This window comes from Myotis daubentonii, chromosome 10 (assembly GCF_963259705.1).
Source record: "Myotis daubentonii chromosome 10, mMyoDau2.1, whole genome shotgun sequence".
Taxonomy (NCBI): Eukaryota; Metazoa; Chordata; class Mammalia; order Chiroptera; family Vespertilionidae; genus Myotis; species Myotis daubentonii.
In genome coordinates, this window is record NC_081849.1 from 50,746,139 (window position 1) to 50,766,911 (window position 20,773).

General features: G+C 41.0%; 1 long non-coding RNA gene across 1 annotated transcript; it reads left to right on the plus strand.

Annotated features, from left to right (window-relative positions):
- Nucleotides 1-778: 778 nt before the first annotated feature.
- Nucleotides 779-20,188, plus strand: LOC132242970 (uncharacterized). The gene is made up of 3 exons (XR_009454747.1): nt 779-960; nt 15,652-15,784; nt 20,041-20,188. It is a non-coding gene; the product is annotated as an uncharacterized LOC132242970 (long non-coding RNA).
- Nucleotides 20,189-20,773: the final 585 nt, after the last annotated feature.

Below are 20,773 nucleotides of genomic sequence, written 5' to 3' on the forward strand. Positions count from 1 at the left end.
TGAAAGGGAAAATTGGGGTACTTTCTCAAACTTGAACTAGCTGCCTATTGTCTTTCTCTGGGGTTCTATGTTCACTTTTCAAAGCTTATTGATTTTCCTATTCCATCATAGGTATATGATGTCTTACACCAGAAAAAGTTTAGTAAATTGAAACCACTAAACCCTAATATTCATTTTCATGTGATTATGACTGTACTGTCATTCTAAGCGAGCCAAAGTTTTACATTGCCTGTACAGTGGGAAAGCCCACTGTTTCTTTGAAAAGAATCAGGTTCCTCTGTGTTAATCCTTTCATATGGGACCCTTTTTTCTACAATTTCTTTCTAAAATATGACCCTTTTCCCCCTCACTATTATAATTCACACACAATTTCTCTGGAGGGTATGATATAGTCTAATTTTCTTCATTATTCAATTTGGATCCTGTTAAGTGAGACAGGCATTCATGACAAGAAAGAACATTTAAATTTTGGCTAATAAGTTCATTAGTATTCAGAAAGCTTTGTGCCCCTCATATTTAATAAATCTTTCCATTACAGAGTAAGAAATGCTGCAAAATAGTCAAACAAATTAGCAGCGGGGGCACCAAGAGAGCACATCCATCCCTGATTCGGAGATGTCTTCGTTTATCAGTTTTCTGTCAATCAGTAAAACAAGAAAGATGAAACATGCAATTATATACAAGGAGACAGGACTTCTAATTCTTTCGCCCGAGCTGAAGCAGAAGAGTTTTAATTGCTTTGAAAAATGAGATTTTTGTTTTCTCTCAAGAGGGACGGAGAAAACAAATGTAAATCGCCTTAGAGTCAATGGCTGGAGCTGCAGGGCTTGACTATGCAAAGCAGAGGTGGGAAGGCCAGTCCATCATCTGTCCTCTGTCTTCACAATGGCCAGTGTCCAGATATTTGGAAATACGAGATGGTTGACAACGTTTCCTCTTCTGCTGCAGCTCCTTCAGCACGTAAGAAAAAATAGTCCCCTTTTCATTACAATGTTTAGAGTCATATAGATTTACTGATACTGTTTCTGCTTAATGGGAGTAACACTGCACTAAGGTATTTGAATATGCTGTCATTTATTCTGGGATCGATTTTTCATTTATTTGAGTTACTAGGCCCTTTGTTTCTCTCCTAAATCCTGGCAGCCATCCGATCTTATGAACTTTACACTATTTTTAGCATATTTACAAGAAGGGAAGTAAGGACAAGGAGAAGAGATGAAGCACTAATCAATCCATTTATTAATGTTGCACGTGTGCAAAGAATGAAAGCAAAAGAGAAAATTAAAGCTCTTGGCTATGGAGAGTTATAGGCATTAACCAGAGGTATCCATACATTCCTTGACCTCAAATGGGAAGTGAAATTGAGAGTCAAAAGTAATTAATTCCACCATTTAAGCCAGACATTGAAGTCTCAAACTATTTCCCAGGGTAAAATTCTCAAACCAAACAGTTTGTGTCAGCAATTCTAATTAAGAGATTTCATAGATTATTTTTCTATAAACTTGCTACACTTAGAGATATATGTCAAATAGAATTGTTAACGATGGAAGAAACAAAAATGAGAAGTCATTTACATGGGATTCACATTGGGGTAAGAATTGATAGCAATATCTTTTTGTCTGATTACTGTTGGGGTTTTTTTTTTTCATTTTAAAGAGGCCACCAGCCATAATGGATACATGAAGCACAATATGTATAAAAGATGTTTATTTACTGAGAGGGGTATTTTTAAGTTTAGATTCTCCCCACCTGGGCAGAAATGGGTTGCAGGAGATGGAATAGAGAGTAGCCATCACTGTATGGAAGACTGTCCCTCCACAGATGTATATCCCTAGAAGTAAAAGACTGTCTCTTCCTTTTATCTGGACTTAGATCTCTTCATGGTGACCCTAGGCCTAAGGCATCTCAAAATAGTTTGAGTGGAATGGGGCATCTGTCTGTAGCTCATTACCCTGGGAGTATCCCCAGCACACCCCCTTGGGACATGGCTGATTCTCACCGAAAGGAAGGCCAGCAAGTGAAAGGAAGAAGGATTGTGTCCCCTCTCCTATGAAAGCTTCTGGAGTATAGGAAAATGTCAGGTTTACCTTGGATCTGCAAACCTATCATACACCTGGTACAGAGCACATGGTATATGCTTAGTAGAAATGTGATGAAGGAAAGGAGAGGAAGAAAGGCAGGGGTAGAAGAAAGGATGAAGGAGGGAATGAAGCTGCCATGGGCTCTACAGGGTACGTTTTAGAACCTTCTCAACTCCAAAGGGGAAAGGCAGACTCATTATATCCTACAAGGTTGATAAACAGCCCCCCCCCCCCAAAAAAAGCCTGTCAAGTGCAGATCTACTTGACCTGGCAGCTTAGGAACAGGAGTTAGAAACAGTTGACAACCACAAATTTCCAGTAGTCTGGGGCCTGGTGTTAACATTTTTAGAGCTTGAAGGGGTCTTGGAGTCACCCAAGAAGCCTCTGAGTGGATTGTGATGTGACTTGCCCACAATCACATAGCTTGTTAGCATTAGAATAAAGACTAAAACCTGGGTCTCAAATTTTCCAGCCCAACATTTCTCACACTGCAGCTTTCCTACATAAAACATGATAGCTGGGACTTGTATACATGTATATAAGCCAAACCAATGGACATGGACAACAGGGGGATGGAAGCATGAGTGTGCGGGGCGGGGCGGGAGGGGGAGGTTGGGGGTTAATGGGGGAGGGGGATGAGGACACATTTATAATACCTTAACTAAAAAAAAAAAAAAGATAATGGTTGATGGACACAGGTAACATGATCAGGAATGGGGGCAGGGGAGTGAAAGGGGCCAATGGGAAAAAGAAAGGGGACATCTGTAATACTTTCAACCATAAAGATAAATTTCAAAAAAAAAAAACATGATAGCTGGTCTCTGAATTCTGTCCCTTCTTATCTCCCTCCCCAGGAGCATTTTCCTAACCTGAGCCCATTCCCTTGACACCATGAGACTTTATACTGCTTGCTAGAGAAACAGTCCACGCTGGTTCACAGAGCATTACTAGAATGCAGCTTATATGTCTTATAATAGCATGGCCCCTAGGCATGACTAATTGGAAACCGGGGCTCAAAAAAATATTTCTGGCCACTTGTTTGCTGTGGCCACTGCTCTTCACATTTAAGAGAAAGCAAGAATATAAGTTTCATGAGGTAGGAACCTTGTCTGTCTTGCTCCTAGGTCTCCACAGTGTCCAGCTGTTACTTAACTGCTTGTCGAATTATTGAACATGACTACCAGTTTCATAGTTCAAGATTCCAAGAACATTTCTTGATGTCCTCATTTACAAATAGCCAGCAATATCACTCTTAAGCCAAACTCTACATGGTGTCGCCAATGATCTAATTAATTCAACACAGAGTCTGATCTCCCAACGCTTCGGCAAAGAGTTCAAGCTTCATTTGACTTGATCTTCTCTGTTAACAACTCTCACTCCCAAGTGAATGAAAATACATTAAGGGCTAACATCCTAGAACTGAAATATAGGAAGTTTATGACTCTTCATTTTCAAATCCTGGAGTGCAGAACAGAGACATGTAGGCTAATAAATTGGTCTCCTTCAAGCCACTACTTACTGGGTCTTTGCTAGAGGACCTGCTGAGCTCTGCATGGGGGAGAAGAAAGCAGAATGACCACTAGGGTAGTCTGCCTACCCACCATGGTTACAGACAGTCCAGCTGGGGCTCCCAATTTTTATATCCCAGTAGGAAAAACGGGAGCCCTGCAATAAATTATCCCCACTCTCTTCTATATTCTTATTACTCCCTTCTTCCCACCCCTAAGGAATTCATCAAACCATTCCTTCCAGCCCTAAAAGAAGTGCTGGTATTATTTCCATCTTTCTGTATTTCGTGGATGTTTTAGCGCACTATGGACATTTCCGTGCCCTTATCAGTTAGTTCTCCAAGCAGTTGTCCAACTGGTCTGTCTTTAATCTGACCCCATTGGCAGCCATTACTTGAATGAAGAAGGCAAATTAGTTGAAACTGCAGTTGCTGTTCTTTTCTCAGGGGTAGGTAGCCCCTCCCCGAGGTCTTCTTGCTGATGGTGTCCAGGGGCCAGGTTTCAAGAAACTCAGTGGCAGCCGTGCGAAGCAATATAGGAAAGGGCCATGCTCCTCCAAAGGAGTAGGTTTTCTTTCTGTCTCAGCAACTGTAAAATTATAAATCAAAGATTATAAAGTTAAGCCATGGCTCAAGTGAGGATCTTGGTAAATACGCGGCTTAAAGAAAACCCGATGACGGATTCATTGGCATCTACACGAAGTCTGTGGTTTTCCAGACAATGCAGTGGAGACTTGGGAACACAGAAAGCATGCCTGAGGATTCCCCACTCCTGCATTTGCTTTGCTGTCCCAAAGAAAGAGAAAAAAAAAGTGTAATTGTAATTGCATACAATTAAATCTGCATGCAGAAAAGATGTAAAATGAGTGGGCCAGGGAGAAAAGGAAAGACCATCCCAAAACAGCCTCTGCTTCCTCACAGTGCTTCACAGGGCTGGCCTGAGTGGGAGCTAAGTAAATAATTATTTTTGGAGAAAAACGTGGATTTAAGATCCTATGAAAAGTTAAAAGCACAGTGACCCATGCCTTACCCAGTTCCTGGGCGACCAAAATGACTATTTCCTAAAGTCATTAACAAAATAACACAATGGTCCAAATGAAGCACCACTAGTTTAGGGCATTTCTTCCAAAAGCACCATGGGAAATGTGTTATAGCACCATTGCCAAGGTGCCAGGCAAAACCACCAAATCAGTGACTGGTTTCCACCCTCTTCCTTGATATGTCCTCTGTCCTTTCCTCAGGCCCCAGGAACCCAGTGTACATGTGTTGTTATCCACCCACTCAAGTTTCTTTAATTCAGAATACCAGTTAAACTGAAAGTTTTCCAATAGCTAGATTTACTCAAATCCTAGAGTATTAACAGTTGGTGGCTTTAACACGCCCATGGGATATTTGCAATTTAAAAATGGAGCTCATATACATGAAACTCTTTACTGGAATATGGGAAGAAGAGAGAGGAGGGGTTAAGTGAGCAAGGAAAGAGGAGGGGCTTCCCATGCTTGTTTAATCTCACGACCAATCCACACCAACTACCAAACCTCTGAACAGTGGGCTTCAGTAACTTTGCCTCCAATGACATTACACAGCTGCTAACCTGGGACTGAGATAGTAGTTATATCCTCAGAGCACCCAAAAAGGAGGAGCCTCTACATGTGAGCCTGTAGAAAAGGCACCTACAGAGATATCAGTGATCTTGTCTGCATTCCAGTATCTAACCCTGTCCCAAATCTCTCACTTTACAAAGAAGCAAACTGAAAAGCGAGTGGCCTACCTAGTGAAACACCGGGACTGACTAAAATGTAGGGCCAAGACTGAGCCTAGGTCTCCCAAATCCCAGTCCACAGCCCTGCCCAAGTAAGTCCCCATGAGCACAACACATTGTCTTTGCTCCAGACACAGACAGGAAGATCATGTTCTTCAAACTCCAGAGCGATATTTGGGTAGTATCTGAGTAGTAATTTCCATTTCTAGACAACAATCTGGTTCAGTGGGTCTAAGAGCAGTATTTGGGTAGTATGAGTAGAGATTTCCCCTTCCTGGACAACAATCTAGCTCATTAAATCCAGGGAGACACAGGAATGTTAGCTCATTCCCTGGGGGATTCTGATCAGTGAGTGTAGGAACCACCCCTACGTGCTTCACTTGTTGTTCCTCTACCTATCAGCACCATGCAGCCAGTTGAAGGTCCCCCTGAGGGACTGCTGGGGACATCTACTGGAGCCTAAAGATCAAAAGGCTGTGACCATTGGTGCACAAGTCAGAGCCCTGAAGGCAAACCAGAGCCTCAAACAAGGAATGATTAAAATGCACAAGAAAGATTTCCTCTTAGGCCCTGTTGACCTTAATGACTTTGTGGCTAGCAATATCCCAGCAATACCCTCCAGGTTCCTGTATAATCAATCTTCCAACACAGTGCTGAGCCCCTACTTTGAGTAAGACTGTACCCAGGGCTGAGATGGACAAAGCAAAGTAAGGCCTGGTTGTAAACAATCTATTAGGGAGATTAGACATGTATACTTAAGAAGAGTATCAACATGACAGAGCAGTGTCCTTGAAGATGGAACACAACACCACAGCTCAGTGTCATACAGGCATGTCCCATGCAGTTAAATGATTTCCATACCCATTGCCTGGCAGAATCTTGTAGCAGATCCTACTGCCCCGAGATGCTGAGTCAGTGAGCCCGAGGAAGAGCACAGAACCTGTATTTTTAACCAACTCCACGTGAATCCACAAATGGACTTTTAAGATTCTTATAGTATTTTTAAGGCTGATCTGAGAAAAATCTACAGGAATTGTGATGTTGTATTGTATATTCATGGTTTGCAGCCCCTCAGCATTCCCGGCTACTCAACTGGGCCCCTGAAACCCATGTCTGTTTGGTTTTGTTCCTCTGAGGTCAATCTTGGGCGATGCTAGCTTCCTACTTTTTATTTCCTACGTAGGGCCTCCTTCATCTTCCCAGTAGGAATTTGTTTTCTGGAAAAGGGTGCCGCTTTATTCTTCAGGGAAACAGGCTAAAGCCCATGTACAGCAATCTATTATATGATTCTATTTATATAAAATGTCTAGAATAGGCAAATCCATAGAAACAGAAAGCAGATTAGCAGTTGCCAAGGGCTGGAGGGTAGATCTGAGAGATGACAGCTAAAGAGTCTTTTGGAGGAATGACAGAAATGTTCTGGAATTAGATAGTTGTGATGATTGCACAACTTTGTGAATATGTTAAAAACCACTGTATTGTACATTCTAAGAGGGTGAATTTCATGGTATGTGAGTTATGTCTCAATTTTTGAAAAGCCTGTATCAATGTGCAAGCACCACATAGCACATACAGGGGGGGTGATCTGGCTCCTGAGTCCTCAACAGAGGCAAAATTTTGCCAGGACAGCTGGTGACAATAATAGCTACCATTTACTGCCTACTTACTATGTGGCAGACACCCATAATACACACAGTATACGTGGTTATCTCAGATGATACATCATAACCAAAGATGCGGATACCAGTGTTTTACTAGTAAGTATTATCATTAATATTTTTACAGATGGTAAAGTGGAAGCATAGTGAGATTAAATAACTTGACCAGGCTCATATACATTCCTTCCAGCCCTATGACTTTTGCTAGTAAGTGGCAAAATTGAAAGCTAGAGAGGTATGGTTAAATAGGTGCCTAAAGACTCTGCCCAAAACCATGCCCTTCATGGATCTGATATTCCCACCATTAGATTTGGCAGAAATAATAGTAATAGTGATAAAAATGTAGCTAAGATTTATTTAATGTTTTCTATGTTCCCATCCCTTTACTAAATTCTCTACAAAGATCATCTCATAAAAACTCTGTGAGGTACACACTATTGTCACTCCCAATTTACAGAAATGAAAAATGAGGCAGAGAGAATGCTTAAATAACTTGCCCAAAGCCACATTGCTAGTAAGTGATGGGGTCAGGATTTGAACACAGACCCTTAGTGTTAAGCCTCTTTGTCAGAGATCCAAACTCAGATACGTACAGGGGCCAGGAGTATGAGAGCATGAAGTGGGCCCCATATATTTCCTGAAATGCAAAACAGCAACTTCCCATATTTTCTTTATCTATGAGATGGGGTATAATTTTCTCTTAATACTATAAGGCCAAACAAAGCACAAGAACAATGATAAATAGCGAATGATACTTTGCTTCAAGGTTGGGGATGCAAAAGGGTGTGGCAGAAACTGTGGCAAATTAGAGAAGAGCCCACTTCATCTAAAGGGGTAGCCACCATTCAATGCCAACCCTCTGTTATCAAGTGGGGACATGGTGCAGTATTGCCATATTTTCTGAGAGAAACTAGAAAAACAGAGTTTTACATGAAATCTTTCAGTTTTTAAAAAATGGCAAAGAATTCTACAAACTAGATTGGGCCTGTGGAAGTCACTCTTGACCTCTGTATATAGTAAAACACCTCCCCAAGCAGTTCTATGTGACTGGAATTTAGGACTGGGGTAAGAATGTGACAGAGTGAGTCTGGGATGATGAGGAAGATACTTGTTGCACTAAAGAAGGTAAGTATTATTCTACAAGCCAGGGAAAGCAAAAGCTCTGTTATTTTATTTTAAGAACAGGAAGGTGCTCTGGCCAGGTAGCTCAGTTGGTTGGAGTGTTGTCCGATACACCAAAAGGTTGGGAATTCGGTTCCCAGACAGGAAGCATGTGGGGGGCAACTGGTTGAGGTTTCTCTCATACCAATCTCTCCCTCTCTCTCCCTCTCCCTCATCTCTCCTTCTCTCTCTCCCCCTCTCCCTTCCTCCTTTTCTCTCAAAATCAATAAAAACATATCCTTGGGTGAGAATTTTTTTAAAAAGAAGAGGAAGGCATCAGAAAGACATCTCTGAGAACACTGTGAAGTGTGAAATAGCTGGGAGAGAGAACTGAGGCAGTGAGAAGTGGGAGGTCATTGCAGTAGTCAACCCTATACAAGGCAATGGCCATGGAGGCAAGAGAATAGACTTAAATCAACTAATCGCAAAGACCTTCCTTAATAAATAATAGATTTGCTTTCATCAAAAGATACACTGTATTATACTAGCATACCCATAGCATCACTTGATAAAGAAAAGACCATTATCATGAAGAGGGAGACATTAGCAAATGTGAGAAGAAAGCCATGAGAGAAATTAGAGAGGAGTTTCTGGATACAACTTGTTTGCGGTTGGGTTTGGCATATAAAAAGGAAAGAAAATGTTCATGGCTGGGGAGGAAACAACTTGAAAATTGCCTAAGAAAACAAAAAGTAAATGAGAGAAATAAAAAGAACACATTAAGAAGAAATATAGGAGAACAGCAGGGGAAAAATAATTAGGCAATGAAGAGCAGTGAAGGTCCCTAACATCCATATTTAATGCAGATGAGAGAAATCGGTGAAGGCATTTGCAAAGGATGTCATAATGAAGGCACCAAGGAGATGACTGCAACAGAGATAGAACTCAAGAACAGAGACCACAATGGACATACTTATAAGGAGTAGAAAGAAAAGAGGGCCAAAATATGGGAATGAATTTTAGCTATTGGAAACCAATGGGAATAGGATGAGTTTTAGAGATGTCAGAAAGGAAAATATGACATGATTTTGGAATAGTCCCAGAGTGAAAATAAGGTCTAGTCTGTAACAAAATACAAAGTCCCTCTCCGCTAGTGCTTAAGAAAGAGCCCTGAGGTTAGCCAAGGATAATCACAGTGTTGCATTCCGAGGGTGTGAAGAGGAGAATACAGTTACCAGAAAATTCCCAAAGGGAAGGGAGCAAAGATTTTTGTCCTTACCAAGCTTGATTTTCATTGGTTATAACATTGCCCAGCCTGGAATAGATTGTTCCACAGAACCAACTTCTTCAGAGGTAACCTTGTAATGGCCGAGAACATTCTGGGAGAACTGTAGGAGTCACAAAGGCAGACGAGGGGAAAGGAGGAACCTGTGCCATACACAATCCAGGGATAAAGAGGACCAACAACAGTAACAAAAGATCTTATTTAAAAGCATGAAGTTGTACATTAAAGGAGAGGAAATACAAGTATGGAGGAAGGAGTATTACTGATAGCAATAGGGACAATCATTTAAATGTATGTCAGGAAATACCTGGCAGCTTAATACAGTATTATAAGTTTGCTATCAGATAGGCCATGTCACTCCATTTTGCAGAATAAAGTGTGTGAGGGTATGTAAAATAGTTACTTGCTAAAAGTCACATAGATAGTAAGTTTTAGAGCTAAGTCTTAGTGGATTCTCCAGCTTATGCATTTTCCACTATACCACACTGACTACAGGCCATCTTCCACCTGGATTACTGCAAAAGCCTTCCTAAGTGGTATATCTCTCACCCTTTCCATCCCCCATTTAATATGTAGCTCAAGCAATATTCTGAAATGCAAATTTCACATTAGCACATACCCTGGCATATCATAGGTGCTAAACACATATGTTTTGAAATGAATGAATATATATGATAGGGCAAGGACTGTCACTGGTTACTAAGTGGAACTATATCAGATGCCAAACCCATAACTTGTCCCAAAGCCCCTATTCTTAGTACCTACAATTTACCTCCAGTCCATTGCTATAGATTCTCTTCTTCGACATTCCAAAAAATTCACCAACATTTTATTGAACATATGTTCTATGTGCTTCCTGTGCTCAGAGCTATAAAGAATTCCATGAACAAGATTCAATTCTCGCCCTAAAAATGCTTATAGTCTAGTGGAGGAGCCTTCATTTTGCCAACATATTGAAACTCACATGCTTTTTAATTCCTTTCAGGACTAAGCTGACAAGCAATCCCAGACAAGTTAAGTATTTGGTAATTGCCAATTGACTATCACTTATACCTATAGGACTACACTGGGTCTTGAGAGCTGAGGTCAAATTTTATTCTTCATTATCATCCTACTGGTTAACATAGTACCTGGTATATAATAACAGGTTTAAAATGAATAAAAGAATAAATGAATGAATGAACAAGCAAACAAGTCAAGTTTTGTAATAAAGCTTTGGACAATGAGTCAGAATCTCAGCAGGAATTCTCCGTCACTATACAGATAAATGACTTGGTGATAAATGCCCTAGGGAAGAACCAGCCCAGTAGACACATATTTTCCAGGCTGCAAAGTTAGTGGAGCATGGGGACAGGAAAAAAGAGAGGCAGGGTCGGATTTTAGATGGTTTTTCCAGTGTTGGCCCAGGTTCTTTCATGCGTCCTCAGGTTTAGAGAAGAGTCACTGTGAGGCAGTCCACCCACATGGAATGTTGAGATGGCTTGGCCTGGCCTCCTACAGCCCTAAACCTGCTCAATGAAGCAGACCATAAAGGGAAGTCAATAGATAAATAGGTAGATGGATCATAGTATTCACCACACATTTTCACAACCTGATAAGAAAACCCTCTGATGACGTTATTTAAAGTGTATTTTGGGGAATAAAAAAAGACCCCGAATAGCTGCAGCAATCCTGAGAAAGAACAAAGTAGGTGGGGTCTCAATACCAGATATCAAGCTGTATTACAAAGCCACTGTTCTCAAAACTGCCTGGTACTGGCACAAGAACAGACATATAGATCAATGGAATAGAATAGAGAGCCCAGAAATCAGCCAGAACCAATATGCTCAATTAATATTTGACAAAGGAGGCAAGAACATACAATGGAGCCAAGATAGTCTCTTCAATAAATGGTGTTGGGAAAATTGGACAGATATATGCAAGGAAATGAAACTAGACCACCAACTTACACCATACACAAAAATAAACTCAAAATGGATAAAGGACTTAAATGTACGACAGGAAACCATAAAAATTCTAGAAGAATCCAAAGGCAACAAAATCTCAGACATATGCCGAAGCAATTTCTTCACTGATACAGCTCCTAGGGCACTTGAAACTAAAGGGAAAATGAACAAATGGGACTACATCAAAATAAAAAGCTTCTGCACAGCAAAAGAAACCATCAACAAAACAACAAGAAAACCCACTGCGTGGGAAAACATATTTGCCAATGTCATATCGGATAAGGGCCTAATCTCCAAAATTTATAGGGAACTCATACAACTTAACAAAAGGAAGATAAACAATCCAATCAAAAAATGAGCAAAGGATCTAAATAGACACCTTTCAAAAGAGGACATTCTGAAAGCCAAGAGACACATGAAAACATGCTCAAAGTCACTAATCATCCGAAAGATGCAAATCAAAACAACAATGAGGTACCATCTCACACCTCTCAGACTGGCTATCATCAACAAATCAACAAACGACAAGTGCTGGAGAGGATGTGGAGAAAAAGGAACACTTGTGAACTGCTGGTGGGAATGCAGACTGGTGCAGCCACTATGGAAGACAGTATGGAGTTTCCTTAAAAAACTGAAAATGGAACTCCCATTTGACCCAGGGATCCCACTTCTAGGAATATATCCCAAGAAACCAGAAACACCAATCAGAAAGGATATATGCACCCCTATGTTCATAGCAGCACAATTCACCATAGCTAAGATCTGGAAACAGCCTAAGTGCCCATCAGTAGATGAATGGATTAGAAAACTGTGGTACATCTACACGATGGAATACTATGCTGCTGTAAAAAAGAAGGAACTCTTACCATTTGCAATGGCATGGATGGACCTGGAGAGCATTATGCTAAGTGAAATAAGCCAGTCCAGTCAATGAAGGAAAAATACCACATGATCTCACTCATTCATGGATAATAAAGACCATTATAAACTTATGAACAATAATAGATACAGAGGCAGAGCTGCCTCAAACAGATTGTCAAACTGCAGCGGGAAGGACGGGTAGGGTTGGGGGGCAGGAGGGAGAGGGGTAAGAGATCAACCAAAGGACTTGTATGCATGCATATAAGCATAACCAATGGACATAAGACACGGGGGGGGGGAGGGGGGGGAGGGGAGGCCAGGGGATTGTCAAGAGCGGGGGGAAAAAGGACACATATGTAATACCCTTTGTAATACTTTAAGCAATAAAAAAATTAAATAAATTGTATTTTTGTAGGAACCAAGATGGTGGCACAGGTAAACACCTGAACTTGCTGCCTCGCACAACCATATCAAAACTACAACTAAAAGACAAAACAGATATCATCCAGAACCACAAAAAAGCTGGCTGAGTGGAAGTCTGACAACTAGAGGGAAAGTGAAAAGCGCATCTAGAATGGTAGGAGGTGCAGAGGTGCGGAAGAGTGAAGGTGCGGAGGCGCGCAAAATGGACTGGCAACGGTATGCTGTGGTCTTTTTCAATCGAGAGGGAGATACAAACTCCCAACTGCTCTGAACTCCAGTTCCAGGTGAGACTCTGGGGACCTAGACTCATACGGGGAGAAATTGTACTGTCTGGCATCGGGCTGGAACACGAGGGCAGCTTTCTCTCAGAGGTGCTCGCAGCATTCATTGTTCCTTCATGGGGCCACAGAACACAGAGACCCAGGGACCTATCAGGGCAGGGCCAACAGGCAAGCATTGCTGTTTGCACCGCCCCGTGATTCCCTGAGACCCGCCCCACCCAATTTACAACCCCACCCAAGCTGTGTGCAGAGGCTTTTGCATATGAATGGCCTGGCCTTTTGCAATCTAAAACCTAACAAACTGCCGCTGGGTCAGAGAACCCCAGAGCTTCCAAAAGAAGGCCTAAGGCCCCACAGCAGCCTGCATTGCTTCACAGCTAGGCCTCATCTGGGCACCTCCAAACCCCAAACAAAGAGGAGGAATCTGCAGATCTCTCTGTAGTTCCTGCTGGGTGGCCTCAGGCAGTGGCTGACTTTGCACCTCCTTGGAGATCCAAGAGCCAGTGTACCCAGTGGTCAGAGTGAGACCGCACCAGATTACAACTCTTCAGATCCATAAGAGACACACTCGGGGGCAGACTCAGTGAGCACCAAAGCCCCATTGAAACAAGTCCTGCCCAATAAGGGTGTTTCCAGCACAGCAGTTCTCCCATTGTAGACACAACTGGTCCTCACAGCCAATTGGTCTGGAGGTCAATTCCTCCCACTGATAAGGCTTAACTACAACAAGACTGTGCACACAGCCCACAAAGGGGTGCACCAAGAGCATCCACCTCAGGTGACTGGGGAGGCTGAGCCACTGGTCCCTATAGGACACCTAACACACAAAGTCACTCTATCAACACAGTGAAGCAGCCAAAATGTGGAGACCAAGAAACAGGTCACAAGTGAAAGAAATGGAGGAAAGCAAACTACTGGATATAGAGTTCAAAACCACGGTTATAAGGTTTTTCAAGAATTTTCTAGAAACCGCCTATAAATTTAGCGAGACCCTCAAGGATATGAAAAAGGACCAATTAGATATTAAGCATACACTGACTGAAATAAAGAATAATATACAGAGATCCAACAGAAGACTAGAGGATCCCAAGAATCAAGTCAAAGATTTGAAATACAAAGAAGCAAAAAACACCCAACTGGGAAAGCAAAAAGAAAAAAGAATCCAAAAATATGAAGATAGTGTAAGGATCCTCTGGGACAACTTCAAGCATACCAACATCCGAATTATGGGGGTGCCAAAAGAAGAGAGAGAGCAAGATATTGAAAACCTATTTGAAGAAATAATGACAGAAAACTTCCCCTACCTGGTGAAAGAAATAGGCTTACAAGTCCAGGAAGCATAGAGAACCCCAAACAAAAGAAATCCAAAGAGGACCACACCAAGACACATCATAATTAAAATGCCAAGGGCAAAAGACAAAGAGAGAATATTAAAAGCAGCAAGGGAAAAACAGTTAGTTACCTACAAGGGAGCACTCATACGACTGTCAGCTGATTTCTCAACAGAAACTATGCAGGCCGGAAGGGGGTGGCAAGAAATATTCAAAGTGATGAATAGCAAGAACCTACAACCAAGATTACTCTACCCAGCAAAGCTATCATTTAGAATTGAAGATCAGATAAAGAGCTTCACAGATAAGAACAAGCTAAAGGAGTTCATCACCACAAAACCAGTATTATATGAAATGCTGAAGGGTATTCTTTAAGAAGAGGAAGATGAAGAAAAAGGTAAAGATAAAAATTATGAACAACAAAGTGACAACAAATACATATCTCTCAACAAGTGAATCTAAAATTCAAGTGAATAAAAAAATCTGATGATCAGAATAAACTGGTGAATATAATAGAATCAGGGGCATAGAAAGGGAGTGGACTGACAATTCTCAGGGGGCAGGGGGTGTGGGGGATGTGGGAAGAGACTGGACAAAAATAGAACACCTATAGATGAGGACAATGGGGGGGTAAGGGCATGGGGTGGGGTGGGAACTGGGTGGAGGGGAGCTATGGGGAGAAAAAGGAAGAACAATTGTAATAATCTGAACAATAAAGACTTATTTTTTAAAAAATTAAAAATAAAAATATGCTTATCACTAGAAAATAAGATAAAATAAAATAAAGTCTATCTTAAGGCCTAGCTGGCATGGATCAGTGGTTAAGCATCGACCTATGGACTAGGAGATCATAGTTCAGTTCCTGGTTAGGCCATATGCCAGATTATGGGCTCAATCCCAGATGAGGGATGTGCAGAAGACAACTGATCAATGATTCTCTCTCATCATTGATGTTTCTATTTCTCTCTACCTTCCTCTCTGAAATCAAAAATATGATTTTTTTAAATAAAATAAAAATAAAGTGTATCTTAGTAATCACCAACATGAGTAAATATCCAACTGAAACAAATATGTTTGTATTTTCTATACCTTTGAAAATTAGAACCAAAAATATGAACAGAAACAGCTATCTAACAGCATCCTTCACACACACACAACACACACACACACACACACACACACACACACGGAGACACACACACATATTCCTGAAATTTCCCTGCTGCTAACCTGTTAGCTATTTGAATAAACATTATTTCTGCCACACACATTAGCACCAACTAGTACCTTGTAGTCAGTTAAAAAAAATCTTTATCAAAGTTAGAGCATGGTATTATTTTGACACCAGACAGTCCTTTGCTTTTGTGTGGAATCACTGTGTTGCCTGAACAGTGTATGATTTTGCTTTTGTGCAGACAATCAGCAGGTCATTAGCGTATCGTTCAAATCGCCCCGAACTCAGGATGGAACCCCAGGGACCTGAAGGCAGAATAGACTGAAGAGAAGATGTGGTGTTGCTGACAGTTACTTCTGATGGCAGTTAAAAAGGTATGATTGCAACCACATGACAGCTTAATGCAACAGATCCCTGATCTGTTCACATGACAAATTCTGATTAATGGGATTAGTAATCATTATTAATTTTTAAGTTTTGGTGGAGCAGTGCATTACATCCTACTATTAGAATACTGGCAGGGTCCTCCATGAAATAACCATGTTCTATCATTATTTTACTGCCTCTGGTTCTACATATTGGTGGACTTAATATCACCCGTAATTTATTCAGATGGGGGTGGGTAGAAAGTCCTACTGCATATTTAAAAGGGCCATGAAGAAATTTTTGCATTAGAAAGCGAGAGTGAGATAAACTGAAACTAGGTATGAGCCAGAATTTGCCATTTTTACCCATGGACATATGCATGTACACACACACACACACACACACACACACACACAGGATGAGGTTTGCTTCACTATATCCACATCTGGCAATGATGTGCACATAGTGAAAAGATTTCAGATCCCCTCCAGAAAGCCCTTAGGCTACAAGGAAAATCATCCTACATCTAATAAACCCATCTGAGATATATCTCCCATATGGCAAAGCCCTGTTTTGCTTTATTCCAACAAATTGGTCTTTGGATCCCTCTCACAGCTGCTGCTGCTATTGTTTAAGATGGATTGAACCCTGGCAATGGGCTCGATACTGTGCACTGCCATCAGGACTCCCCCATCACTGGGCTGCGCAAGCACTGTGATGTCACCTGGGAGGAGTACTGAGCACCTGGGGTATTTAAAGTCCTAACACATCATAAACACTCAACAACAGAAAAAAAAAAAAAAACTTTTAGAAAAAATAGGATATTGTGGGAATAGCTTTCTAAACCAGATTACCACCAAGACAATTGTATGTGAAAATAGGCAAATGAATAAGTAGCTTTTCCTCAGAATACTTTGCTATTCTCCACTACGGTTTGGTTTAGATTGAGAAACACGAAGTGTGCCAGCTAACTAGCACAGGAGGCACAGAGATCAATGTGCCCCCTCCCTGGTGACGTGCCCCTCCACTGGAGAAATGGGACACCTGGGATTCGTTCCAAGCAGGCTCCTCTACCATGGCAATGGCATTGAGAACGTTTTTATACAACTCCATATACAGAATTCAGTCCTGGGAAAGGAAAACATTTGCTCTTCTTAGTAGTTTGTTCCCAGCTTTATTGAGGTATAATTAACACATAAAATTGTAAATTATTTAAAGTGTACATCATGACAATTTGATACACATCTATACTGGGAAAGAATTTCCCCCATTTAGTTCATTAACACATCCATCACCTCACATATTTATCATTTGTTTTTTGTGGGGGTTTTTCTTGTTGAGAATATTTAAATTCTACTCTCTCAGCAAATTTCAATTATATAATACAGTGTTATCAACTGTAGTCACCATGTTACACGTTAGATCCTCAGACCCCTCCGCTTCCTATTTTCACCACCACCACAAATTAAGTTACTTGATCTTTTTTCATAATTTATAGCTTCCTTAAGTAGGAGAATCATCTTTTTTATTTTGCTCTAACTCTACCAGAATTGGAGGGTGTTTTCAATATGCTAAAATTAAATAAATAAATAAGAACTAAATTTATGCTCAATACAAAAGAAAGCCTATTATAGCAAGCCTATAGTTATAATTCTAACCTCACGTATAAAATATATCACAACTGTCACAAAATGAAATGACCAATACCGGGAGATAATTCCAAATCCTTTTGATCTAACTGGATAGGTCATCACAGGCACATGGCCAGGATTTTCTCAACACTTTGAACTGTTCAATATCATTGCTACCCTTGTGGGAGGGTTTTCCTTTCCAGTTTTATCAAATTTCATCATATTCCTTTCTGAAATTTAAATAAGGTAAGAGGCCTTGCCTGGTCCATATTAACTTGGGACAGTTTCTTATTAATTTGGGATTGAGGAGCTCACTCTTCCTCCTTTTCCTTTTCATCTTCCTTACTCTACTAGCCTGCTTTCCCTCTGGCTTGTTTTCTTCTAAAGTTAAAGTTATCTTTTTCCATGTTTTGAGTATTAATTTAAAAGCTCCCTTTTCCTATGCTCTAAGAAAGAAGAATAGCAAAAATATATATATATATATATGGATGGATGATAGGATTGAAAGGATGAAAAAAGATGGAAAAACAAGAATGTTGAGGCTCCCTCAACCTTTTTTTTTTTTTTTTTTTTTTTAGCTTCTATTTCTGTGGGTGGCCAGAAACTGAAAAGACTTTCTAAAAAGACGCAAAGGAAAACAATGCTCAGAGGAAATAATGCTGGAGAGGTGCTAAGAGACACTGTTAAAGGGAGCAACCCATCTCAATTTTCTTCTTCCTCTGATCTCTTTCTACAACCCATTTGCAGTGGCCTTTATATTCCTGGTGGGACTGAACCTTTTGGAAGCTCAGAATACATAGAAGTCAGGGGGCATAAGGTAAAATTCCACTTACCAAAAAAAAGTACCTTCCCCGGGGCCTCTAGATTCATTGCTCAAGTGCTTTCCATTGCACCCCACCCATCCTCCCAGGCCAAACACACACCACTGGGCCACCCCACACCTGAACTTCTGGTTGAGCCAGTAGAGCACTGGAAGTTCGGAGGCAGGACCAGAAACTCAGCAGAGCCCCAGGCAGTGGCTCAGCCACCACCTCTACAGTACTGGGAATACACTGTCCCTAAAACAACCCCCAGAAAGTTGGGTAGGAGAAGCAGCTGGGAATGTCAGAGACAATTGGGTTGGCATCAGGGAGGCCTCACCCACCTTCCCACCAGGCTCTAGTCTTGGCTATGTCATAGGGTACAAGAGTGTCCTGACCCTGCCTCCCAACTTCCAGTTAAACCAGAAGCTGGACATTCAGGGGAGAGGCCAGGAATGTGGCCAGCCAGGTGCAGGGACATTACTGCCACAGTTTCCATTATGGCCCACAAGCACAATCTGGGCCACACAGTGTGTTTATTTAACAGAAACATTCTGAGGATCTGTTTGAAAAGAAAATCTTCTGTCCCAGACTTTGAACAACGATGGTTGTCATTTGTTGAGCACTTACTATGTATGGGCTAGACTCTGTACAGTAGGTCATTTCATTCTAGCAACCCTATGCAGTGGGTACTATAATTATCTCCCTTTATATACTAGAAAACTAGAGTTTAGAACAGTACAGCAACTTGATTCAGGCTACTAAAGAGACAGATCCAGGGTCCCATTGCAAATAGATCTGACTCCAAAACCACATATTTTAACCATCAAGTATAGAAAACCAAAATTCTACACCTTTGAGGACACTTTTGCTGAATGGGACTTTGACCATATTTTGTTAGAACAGAATTCAGTAACTAGGCAGATAGCACGTAGTTTTCCTCTATCTGTCAATGTGCCTGAGGACAGAAGTAGATTCTAGAAATCAGATAAACAAGCATCAGAGATAATCCACTCAGGAAACAGAACAGAAGGGAGTGTGTAGGTAGGAATGTGAATTCTGGGCTCATTCTATCTGGCTCAGAGTTGATTTCTCTCAAGCTTAAAGCATTTCCTTATCTTTCAGAAGCAGGCATACATGAAATAGAGTTTCCATAAACTTTAATCACAGCTCTAAATAAACAGGTCACATACTAATATCTGATATACCCAGGAAATCCCTGAAATGTAAGCACTTAACTCTTAAGTTCTTAACTTTCCAAGTCACATGTTTAGGAGAGATACTGACTGATGGACACCAAGGAGAAGTACTGAGTACAAAGTCCTGGGAAAGTCCTGGAGACTTTCTGAAGAAAATGGTAGATGCAAGAAATGAAGACAAAGTCAACACTGCCTTTGTGTCTCATGGCCCTTAGCTCTTAAAGTAAAAGCACCCTTATGATTTTATAGGAGTTTCAATAATAAATGTAATTGATAATTTAACATAATGATAAAATAAACATGTTGAGACAGTTTTACCCTTCCACAGAGGCCTTAAGAATTCTCATGATAATGACTTTGGGGGCATTAGGGCTATTTATAAAAGATTCTAGTCAACCCAAACTGCTATTATTACTTCCCCTCCCAGCACCCAGGCACTCCCTGGAGGCTCCTATTTGTATATTTGTGGTTATTAAGGGAGCTCCAGCTTCTGGTGGGGAAAGAATGACAGCAGGAAGCTATCAGCTTCCTGCCTCTCTCAAGGCCTCCCAACCCAATTGTCGGGATTACTCTCCCCTTAGTGAACTATGACCTAACAGCAGGTGCTCCTTCCCTTGTCCTTTTTATCCCACAGGCTTCTTAAAGAAACAAGGATATCCTTCTAGAACAATGGTCACACAAAAAAGCAAAATGAGGAAAGTCAAGGACCATGCCTACCTCAATCTCCATCAAGAACTCAGAGACCTGAGATCTTATGAAATGGGTCCAGGCCAACAGGGTAAGCCAGCTTCTTATGTGATATAATTTAGAGAGAATTAAAATTCCAAGATATACATCCTCTTTCCTTTAGTCATTCAGGCAACCAATATTTACTGAGCACCTGCTGAGTAGGGGTTTCTGGAAGACAGAGATACAATCTTCATAGGGTTGCCAAATTTAACTAATAAAAATCTTGTATTTGATCCAATAACTCTCCAGTGGTTCTCAACCTTCTGGCCCATTAAGTACAGTTCCTCATGTTGTGACCCAACCATAAAATTATTTTCGTTGCTACTTCATAACTGTAATGTTGCTACTGTTATGAATCATAATGTAACTATCTGATATGCAGGATAGTCTTAGGCGACCCCTGTGAAAGGGTTGTTCGACCGCCAAAGGGGTTGTGACCCACAGGTTGAGAACCGCTGCAAGTCTAACCGGTCATCAAGAAACTACACCTCCCCACATGGAACTTACAATCTAGAGCCCTATGCATTCTGTAAAAATTTTTAAATCCTTTGCAAAACTGATTTATCCTCAAAGTGTACAATGTGAGGGGGAAATACACAGAAGAGGTGAGTTTTGAAAAGGAAAAAAAAAAAAGAGAA